General features: G+C 37.9%; 1 pseudogene; it reads left to right on the forward strand.

Annotated features, from left to right (window-relative positions):
- Positions 1–221: 221 nt before the first annotated feature.
- On the forward strand, positions 222–1,594 carry LOC113738376 (uncharacterized; annotated as a pseudogene).
- Positions 1,595–10,268: the final 8,674 nt, after the last annotated feature.

Consider the following 10,268-nt stretch of genomic DNA (forward strand, 5'->3'; position numbering starts at 1 on the left):
ATAAACAATATGTAGTCATTATGATATGTTATTAATAACTTGTTTCTAACAAAAAAAAAAAAGGATGCCCTATTGATCAAGTAAATTGTTGAAAATTTCCTCATCTGATCTGTAAAATTTTATTTAATAAAGTTTGAGTAAATTAGAATATCAAAAATATTTAAATTTTATTATATTAAGTTGATTTTACGAATCTGTATGTACAGCCCCTTCAACCTGAACTGGATCTAGAATTGCATCTTGCCTATAAGGTATCTCGATTCAAGTCTGAAACCAAATCCAACCCTTAAACACCTATTACCAATCGAATCCAGGTTTGGAATTAATTCCAACTTGAATCCAACCTATTTACTGCTATAACTCTATAAATCCCCAATATTTTCACTAATTTCTTCATCCATTTTAAATTGGCTTTCATTAGTGGCATTGCCAAAATAAAGTCAATAGATTTCTTTGTGTCAACAAAGAAAGCCAAAAAAAAAGCTGATTTCTTTATTCCCCTACTTCTTGTTTTCTTCTTAACTCTTTTCTTACCCTCCTCTAAGATTCAAATTCTAATGCCTGTCCATCCCAAATTCTCAACATGCCATTCAAGAAACCTGTTAGGAGGTTGAGCAATGCTGAAATGGAGAAGAAATGCTACAAAGAAATGAATCAAATGAAAGATTACAAGTCAGAACACAAACTTTCATTAGAATGGAAGGAAAAGAACATGAAGAAGAGGAGGATATCATTTGCTTGGATGAATCATTCTTCATCAATGACAATTACCAGCTTACAACCTTTACTTTTTGGCCTCATGTTCTTCAGCTTTATTGCCTCCAAGCGGCTTCGACCGATTTTGATTTAACAGGTCAGCTGGTGTGGCCTGGGGCAGTGCTATTGGATGATTATCTTTCCAAAAATGCTGGCATTCTGCAAGGGTGTTCTGTAATTGAACTTGGCTCTGGTGTAGGCATTACTGGAATACTGTGTAGCAGATTTTGTCGTAAAGTTGTTTTGACGGATTATAATGAAGAGGTTCTTAAGATTCTTGAGAAAAAAGCAGAGTTCTGTGTATCTACTCAAAGTTCCATTTCTTGTGCTGGTTTAAAGCCCAAGAAGCTAGAATGGGGGAACTCTGACCAGCTCAACCATATTTTACTGGGGATTTGATTTAGTCCTTGGAGCTGACATCTGTTTTCAGCAGTCAAGTATTCCTCTGCTCTTTGATACGGTTAAACAGCTCGTTGTTCATGCTGCAGCAAAATGCAAATTTATATTGGCTTCCGTATCCACAGCAAAAGTCATGGATACGCTCGTTGTTCATGAAGCCATTCAGCATGGATTGCAGATAAATGAAGTTGATGGGACTCGTACTTTGGTTAAAAATCTTGAAGGAGTTATCTTTGAGATCACTTTGAGATAAACAATTATGGAGGATGTCTAGGTGTTTCTTCACCAAGGAAAAGTTACTATTGTTAGAGTAAAGAGATAAGTGTAGCTTCTAGTGACCCCCAATTGCAACATTATTTATAGCATATGAGATCATGTTTTTTGTATTCTTGTAGTCGTGGAGAGAAAGCAAGAATTAAAGGATCAAGTTGAATTTCAATTGTACAAGTGTAGCTTGTCATATCTATTCCTGTATACAAGACTTACAGGTGAGCACTATGTGCATTTTGCTTTAAAAAAAATGAAAGATTACAATCATCGCAACTGAATGCTAATCTCGGCTTGCTTAATGCCCATCTGGATTATTATTCTTTTAAAATTTTTATAAAAAAAAATATACTGTAATGATTTAACGTATGTGAAGCAAAAAGATGATAGCAAAATATGTTCACGAAAATATAGAAAAAAATTTTCAAAAAATAGTATTTCAAACAAGTCAGATGGAAGAAAAACAAGTCAGCTGACTCTAGCAAGTAGTTCATAACTTCCCACATTGCCACGTCAGCTGCCACATAGACACTTTGCAATAATATGACTGAGAAAATACAAGACCAAAATACAATATACAGTATGATTCCGGGTTAATTACAAGGGATAATTTCAGAAACTTCCTTTGAGGTTTTTAACAATTTCATTTAGCTCCTTTGAGATTTTTAAAATTACACATACCTCCCTTATTATTTAAAATGACAATACTACTCTTAAATATTTTAATGAAATTCCCTTGTTTGATATGTTTATACTTAGAATGACTTTTAAAATTAATTTTTCATTCTTTTTCATTCTTATTCCTTTCTATTTTAATTTTTTTGCCAATAAAACTGTAGAATTACCACTATTATCTCTAGTTTCTATTGTAACCAAATATCAAACTAGTGATTTTTTTATGAGTTAACTTTATACGTAATCTTTGTTTTCTATTTTTTGGTATTAAAATTAACAATAAATAAAAAAGAAATGGTCCAAAACCACTACTAAATTGTGATAATTCTACTACTCACAAAATTTATAAACTCTAAATCAATTATTTCGATATTTTCTTTTCTATATTATAAATCTAAATCCATAATAAAATACTATCAAAAGTATCCTATCATAGTGATAAATTATTATTATAGTTGTTTATCAAATAGTATATATGAATATAAAAAAATTCGGCATATTTTCCTTATAATTACACTATAATCTTATAATTATATAGGAAAGTAAATCAAAACTCACTACACAAGGGCATTTTTTGGATATTCATTTAAAAATTTGACCAAATCAATATTATTTTAAGATTTTGTTACTAAAACTATCAAATCAAGTCTCAATTACTTCAAGTCTCAATTTCAATCTTTGACAAGCAAGCTTTCAATTGAGTCTTGAAGTGGGGGCATTTGTAGACAAAGAAAATTTATTTAATTTATTTAGTCAAGATTAAATAAATTGAATTGATCTTGATTAAATTAAATTAAATTTGATAGAAGTCCATTATGTTTTGGACTGGCAAATTGGGCCAATATTATATGGACTATTAAATCAGATTAAATCCATAATGTCCGCTTAAGTTGGAGTGAATTAATTGATTTATTAATTCACAATGGACTATTTGGGTTGACCCATTATTTAAGCCCAAGTTAAATGGATTTCTTGGGTAACAAGTGATCCAAAATGCAGGAAGATTTTTGGAGGGTTTTCTTGAAGATTTAGCCTACATACTTTGGCTATAAATAAAGGTCTTCCCTCATGGCAAAGACATAAGAAAAATCCCTAACTTTCGGAGAAACTCTGTCAAATTTTCTCAAGAGCTTTCTTCCTCAAATCCAAGTCCAAATCAAGTCGAACAAATCCTCCTGCTATCGGTGTTGAAAACTTGAAGTTCCAAGTGTTTGACGCCATCATCAAATCAATTGTTTTCTACGCCGAAATTGTAGGAAACATCCTTTCAATTGGAGAACAAGTCTTTTCGGCCCTTCAATTGAAGCTATTCGAAAAAAAGAATCAAGGGATTAATTTCTTTGATTTAAGAATTTTCAGAGATTGTAACCCGCTTATTATTTGATTTAATCAATTTGATATTTGTGCAAGTTTTCTTGTCTTTTATTTTAGGCAACAAAATTTGTGTTTACAAATTTCTGGCACGCTCAGTGGGACAATTTCTGCCTCTCATCTCTTTTCTTCCAACAACTTACCAGTTTCAAAATTCAATGGAGTTCAAGAAGGTGAACTTTTCTCTTGAAGGCTTAGTTGCTGATGTCTCAACCACTCAAGAGACGCAGTATACTGCACCTTTGACAAGGAGTAAGGCCAAGAAGTTAGCAGAGAAGGCCAAGGCGAACGTTGTGACTGAAGAAGCAAACCTCAAGATGCTTCCCAATAAGAAAGGAGCTCATGATGAATCTATTGATAGCCCAAGTGATTCGGCTGCCTCTGTGGTGATGCCCGTCATGATGATCAATACCACAACTGTGGAAGATCAGATTTCAAATCTAGCCAAAATTGTCGAAGGGCTAGTAGTGCATGCGCAAAGTCAAGATGCCAAAATAGTCAAATTAATGGCTATGGTGGAAAATATAGCCGAAAATAGCCTTAGTATGTCCAAACAGAAATCCAAAGTGCAAGATGAAGGTGACTCATCATCAAGGGAGAAGGAGAAAGAGGATGCGAAGTCACAAGCCGCGAAGGAATTTTCGATCTCCCCTGATGGCACCATTCATGTTGACAATCTGAAGGAATTTATCGAAGGCACAATCAAGGACAAGATTGGTGGAGGTGCCAAGTCATATAGTAGTTACACCAAACCTTACACCGCTAGAGTGGAAAGTTTGAAAATGCCTGTGGGGTATCAACCTCCAAAATTTCAACAATTTGATGGTAAGGGCAACCCTAAGCAACATATAGCACACTTCGTGGAAACTTGTAACAATGCGGGCACTGATGGTGACTTGCTCGTTAAGCAGTTTGTTCGCTCGCTGAAGGGTAATACCTTTGATTGGTACACGGATCTGGAGTCTGGAACCATTGACAGTTAGGAGCAGCTAGAGCATGAATTCCTTAGTCGCTTCTATAGCACAAAGAGAACTGTCAGCATGACTGAACTCTCTAATACACATCAATGGAAGAGTGAACCTGTCATTGATTTTATCGACCGTTGGAGGAATCTAAGCTTAAATTGCAAAGATCGAATTTCTGAATCTTCCGCGATCGAGATGTGCATTCAAGATATGCACTGGGGACTCAGATACATCTTACAAGGTGTACAACCAGAAACATTTGATGAATTGTCCACAAAAGCCCATAAGTTGGAGATTAATCTTGATGGACAAGAACCGCCAGTTCCTGACCCTCACAAGGCCAAAGAGAGACAAGAAGCGAGGAAAGGGGGCAAGCCACCATTTAAAAATGAAAAGAAGGAGGCAATGGCTACAAGTGCAACGCCCTTTAAGGTTGTTCCCAAAACTGTCAAGAGAGAAGACAACAAGATCAATGCACATCAAGAACAAGGAAAGAGGAAACCAACTCTTAAGGAGATGCAGGATAAGGAGTACCCTTTCCTTGATTCTGATGTCCTTGGTATGTTTGACGATCTGTTAAGTATAAACTTGATCATGCTTCCTGAGATGAAGCGACCCGATGAGGCCAGGAACACTGACGATCCAAATTACTGTAAGTATCACCGATTGGTCGGGCATCCCATTCAAAAATGCTTTGTCTTCAAAGACAAAGTAATGGAGTTGGCAAGACAAGGAAAAATTCTCCTTGAAGAAGACAAGGCGAGTGTGAATCAAACGTCCATTGGTTCTCTGCAGTCCATGGAGGATAAAAGGGTCATGGTGCCTGTATTGCCAATAATTCAATTTGGATCACTTGATCCTATAGAAATCAAACAAGAAGGTGCTCATTCAACTCTTCAGGAACATGTATATGAAGATGAAAAGGCTACAGCCTGATGTGGATGATGAAGGGTGGAATCTAGTCACGCGAAGAAGGAGGCAAAAGTCTTATCCATCCAGTAAGGCGAGCAAGGTCTTAACAAGAAGTATGGTGACCTGGAAGGAAAAAGAGAAGGACGTAAAGAAAACTAATGACTGTCGTAATCTTCAAGGAGGTCGAACCTTCAAGCAAAAGTCGTGAACTCCTATCACTTTAAAAGAATTTTTGTCAAAAGAATTCTTTGATGTTGATGTGGTCGCAAGTCACACAACGCGAGTAGATCATATCGAGGAACAAAAAGATACTACTCGCGAATCTCTCTGTGAAATGGCCCGTGCGTCCACTGGCAATGAAGAATGTCGTGTGCCTACCAGCAATGAAGAAGTGAACGTCACAAGTATCACTTTTACTAGTGAAGACTTGTTGCTTGGGTCAACACCGCATAACCATCCTTTGTTTGTGACTGGTTATGCAAAGGAGCAAAAAGTGAATAGAATGTTGATAGATGGAGGTTCTGCAGTCAATATTCTCCCTTTAAAAACTCTGAAGGAGCTTGGTATCCCGGTTGATGAACTCTCCAATAGCCGACTGATGATTCAAGGCTTCAATCAAGGAGGGCAAAGAGCTCTTGGGTCACTAAATTTGGAGATAGTCATTGATGACATGACGTCCAGAGCGCTATTGTATGTGATAGATGCTAAAACAACATACAATGTATTGTTGGGAAGGCCCTGGATTCATGAAAATGGAGTTGTACCTTCAACTCTTCATCAATGCTTCAAGTACTGTCAAAACGGGGTGGCAAGAAGTGTGAAAGCTGATGATAATCCTTTCACTGAGGCGGAAGCATATATCGCAGATGCCAAATTTTACATCAAAAGACACATTGCGAAGGATAAAACTGAACAACTTCTATCTGGAGATAAAATCCAGAACCCCGAATCTCCAAATGCAAAAGGGGAGAAAGTGATGATTTCGAAATCAAAAGAGGAAGTTCATGAAGAAACTGATGTTTCATTGCCAAACAATGAATCAGTTGTCTTTCGCTGCCCTCCCAAATCAAGAATGGAACAGAGACAGTCACCTGCAATTTAGCATGAAACTCTAAAAGATTTGACTCTTCCAATAGCTCATCTTGATACAAAAAAAGGCGTCATCTTCTCAACTTAAAAGGTCTAACTTTTTAAGCAAAGAATCTGAAATTGAACAAGACACCATACCAAAGTCAAGAACTAAAGAAGGTTTTGATCCTATCGCTTATAAGCTTCTCGCTAAGGCTGGATACGATCTCAAAGAATCTGCGGTGTTAAATGTTTCATCCCGTCAATCTACCAATGACATGATTCATGGGTTGAATCCTACCCAAAAGATGTTGAAGGCAAAGGGATACGCCGTTGAAAATCCCAAATTTGGCCTTGGCTACTCCTCTCCTACACCAATCCGCATCAAGATCAATAGAGTTAGTAGCCAATATATTGCTGTAGAGGATGAGTCTTCTCAAATAGTTGGTAAATCTCAAGTTTTTCATGAAAAGGAGAATAAATTTCACGGGTATCAGTTTTTAAGAGATTAGGACCACAAAAAAGACAAAAATCTCAAAACTCTCATAAGAGTAAAGGAAAAATGGCAAAGTCATTGCAAAATTTTGAAGAACCTTCTGATTGTCCTCATAAATTTGGTAGCATCATTCCTTCGAGAATGAGAAGATGCACAGACCTTGTAATAAAGTGTGGGACTGAATTGAGGGTCAGGGAGCATACTGTGGTGTACACAAGACCAAAAAATGATGATGAAGAGAGTGTTGCTTCATGCAATCATATAACCATAATTGACGGTGACTCGCCTGAAGAAGAAGAAGATGCTGAAGACACTCCACCTGAATTGAAGGAAGGTGTTAAGACTACGGTGGATGATCTAAAGGAGATCAATCTTGGTACTTCAGAGGACCCGCGTCCAATATACATAAGTGCTTCATTGAGTCCTGACGAAGAGAAGGCATATATTGAACTCTTGCGGGAATATCAAGATATTTTTCCATGGACTTATAAAGAAATACCGGGTTTAGATCCAAAAGTGGTCGTCCACCATTTGGCTGTTAAAAAGGGAATTCGACTTGTGAAGCAAGTACAACGGCAATTTAGACCTGATTTGATTCCGTTGATCGAAATGGAAGTCAATAAACTCATTGAAACCGGGTTTATTCATGAAGTTAAATATCCTACATGGATTTCAAGTATCGTGCCTGTGCGAAAGAAAAATGGACAAATCCGTATTTGCGTCGATTTCAGGGATGTTAACAATGCTTGTCCCAAAAATGACTTTCCTTTACCGATCACTGAACTCATGATTGATGCAACTACTGGGCATGAAATTCTGTCATTTATGGATGGCTCTTCTGGATATAATCAAATTCAATTGGCACCGGAGGATGAGGAGCTTACTGCATTTCGTACTCCTAAGGGTATTTATTGTTATAAAGTGATGCCCTTTGGTCTCAAAAATGATGGCGCCACATATCAAAGAGCAATGCAAAGTATCTTTGACGACATGCTTCATAAGAATATCGAGTGTTATGTGGATGATTTAGTTGTGAAATCAAAGAAAAGAAGTAATCACTTGGAGGATTTGAGACAAGTTTTCGATCGGTTGAGAAGGTATCAACTCAAAATGAACCCTCTCAAGTGTGCATTTGGAGTCACGTCGGAGAAGTTTCTTGGTTTTGTGGTTCGCCATCGAGGCATTGAAATTGATCAGGCCAAAATTGATGCTATATTGAGGATGCCTGAACCTCGTGACATTCATGAATTGAAAAGTCTTCAAGGGCGATTAGCTTATCTGAGGAGATTTATCTCAAATTTAGCAGGAAGGTGTCAACCATTTAGTCGCTTGATGAAAAAAGATGTGCCATTTCAATGGGATGAGGCATGTAGTAATGCATTCAATAGCATTAAGTCTTATCTTATGAAAGCGCCCGTGTTGGCTGCACCTATTCATGGAAAGCTATTACTCCTTTATATTGCTGCCCAAGAACGGTCGGTGGGGACATTGCTCGCTCAAGAAAATAATGAAGGAAAGGAGGTTGCCCTTTATTATTTAAGCAGAATGATGACCCCCAACGAACTAAACTACTCGCCAATTGAAAAGTTGTGTTTAGCCCTTATTTTTGCAATACAGAAGTTAAAGCACTACTTTCAAGCGCATAGTGTGAGACTCATTTCCAAGGCGAATCCTATAAAATATGTGATGAGCAGGCCAGTGCTGTCTAACCGTCTAGCTAGATGGTATCTTCAGTTACAACAGTTTGAGATTATTTATGTGCCTCAGAAAGCTGTGAAAGGACAAGTTCTGGCAGATTTTCTTGCTGATCACCCTATACCTGCTGAATGGGAGTTAAGTGATGAACTACCAGATGAGGAAGTACTCCTTATTGAGATTCGCCCACCATGAAAAATGTATTTTGATGGTGCTGCTCATCGTCATGGGGCTGGAGCGGGGATTGTATTTGTGACTCCTGATGGAGGGATATTATTATACTCTTTTACCCTAAGTCAACATTGTTCAAATAATGTTGCTGAGTACCAAGCTCTCATACTCGGACTTGAAATAACTGTTGACATGGAGCAGTTGGAACTTCAAATCTATGGTGACTCTCAATTGGTGGTTAACCAACTCTTAGGGAGTTATGAAGTCAAAAAGTCCGAGTTAATTCCGTATCACAAATATGCAACGCGACTTATGAAGCGGTTTGGAGGTGCAAGTATTAAACATGTTCCTAGAAGGGAAAATAAGCAAGCTGATGCATTAGCTGTGCTAGCCTCTTCACTTGCCATGCCGGATCATGAGATACAAGTTCGTGTATGTCAAAAGTGGGTAGTTCCATCACTAATTGATGATGAAAATATTGAAGGAGGCGACGCTCATGTAGTCTCAACCTATGAAATTGATAAAGAAAATTGGAGACAACCCCTCGTTGATTATCTCAAGTATCAAAAATTACCTGAGGAGCAACGTAGAAGAACTGACATCCGTCGTCGAGCCCCTCGTTTTATCTTGTACAAGAACACGCTGTACCGAAATTCATTTGAAGGTGTACTGTTGCGCTGTTTGAGTGAAGACGAGGCATATTGGGCGATGCACGAGGCACATTCTGGAATATGTGGAGCGCATCAATCCGGTCCCAAATTACATTTTCGGATTAAAAGGATGGGCTATTATTGGCCTACTATGGTCAAATATTGCATAGAATATGCTCAAAGATGCCAAACTTGCCAGTTTCATGCAAATTACATTCATCAACCACCTGAACCGTTACACCCGACCGTTGCTTCTTGGCCTTTTGATGCTTGGGGCCTTGATGTTGTGGGGCCATTACCAAAGTCGTCCGGTCAACACTTATATATATTGGCTGCGACCGACTACTTTTCTAAGTGGGCTGAAGCCATACCGCTCAAGCAAGTTAGAAAGGAAGATGTGGTGAATTTTATTCGTGTGAATATTATTTACCGTTATGGAGTTCCCCGGTACATTATCACTGATAATGGAAAATCCTTCTCGAATGGCTTGATGGATAAATTATGTGAGAAATTTAATTTCAAGCAACGGAAGTCCTCCATGTATAATGCCCCCGCCAATGGTCTCGCAGAGGCATTCAACAAAACTTTATGTAACTTGTTAAAGAAAGTTGTGGCAAAGTCAAAGAAGGATTGGCACGAAAGGATAGGCGAAACTCTTTGGGCCTATCGCACCACATACCGAACTCCGACGCAAACCACGCCATATGCCTTGGTCTATGGTGTAGAAGCTGTTCTGCCCCTTGAGCAACAAATTCCTTCTTTGAGAATTGCTATCCAAGAAGGGCTCACAGAGGAAGAAAATGTTCGCCTGCGTCTTGAAGAATTGGAAGCTTTGGATGAAAA

Source organism: Coffea arabica, chromosome 4c (genome assembly GCF_036785885.1).
Source record: "Coffea arabica cultivar ET-39 chromosome 4c, Coffea Arabica ET-39 HiFi, whole genome shotgun sequence".
Lineage (NCBI taxonomy): Eukaryota > Viridiplantae > Streptophyta > Magnoliopsida > Gentianales > Rubiaceae > Coffea > Coffea arabica.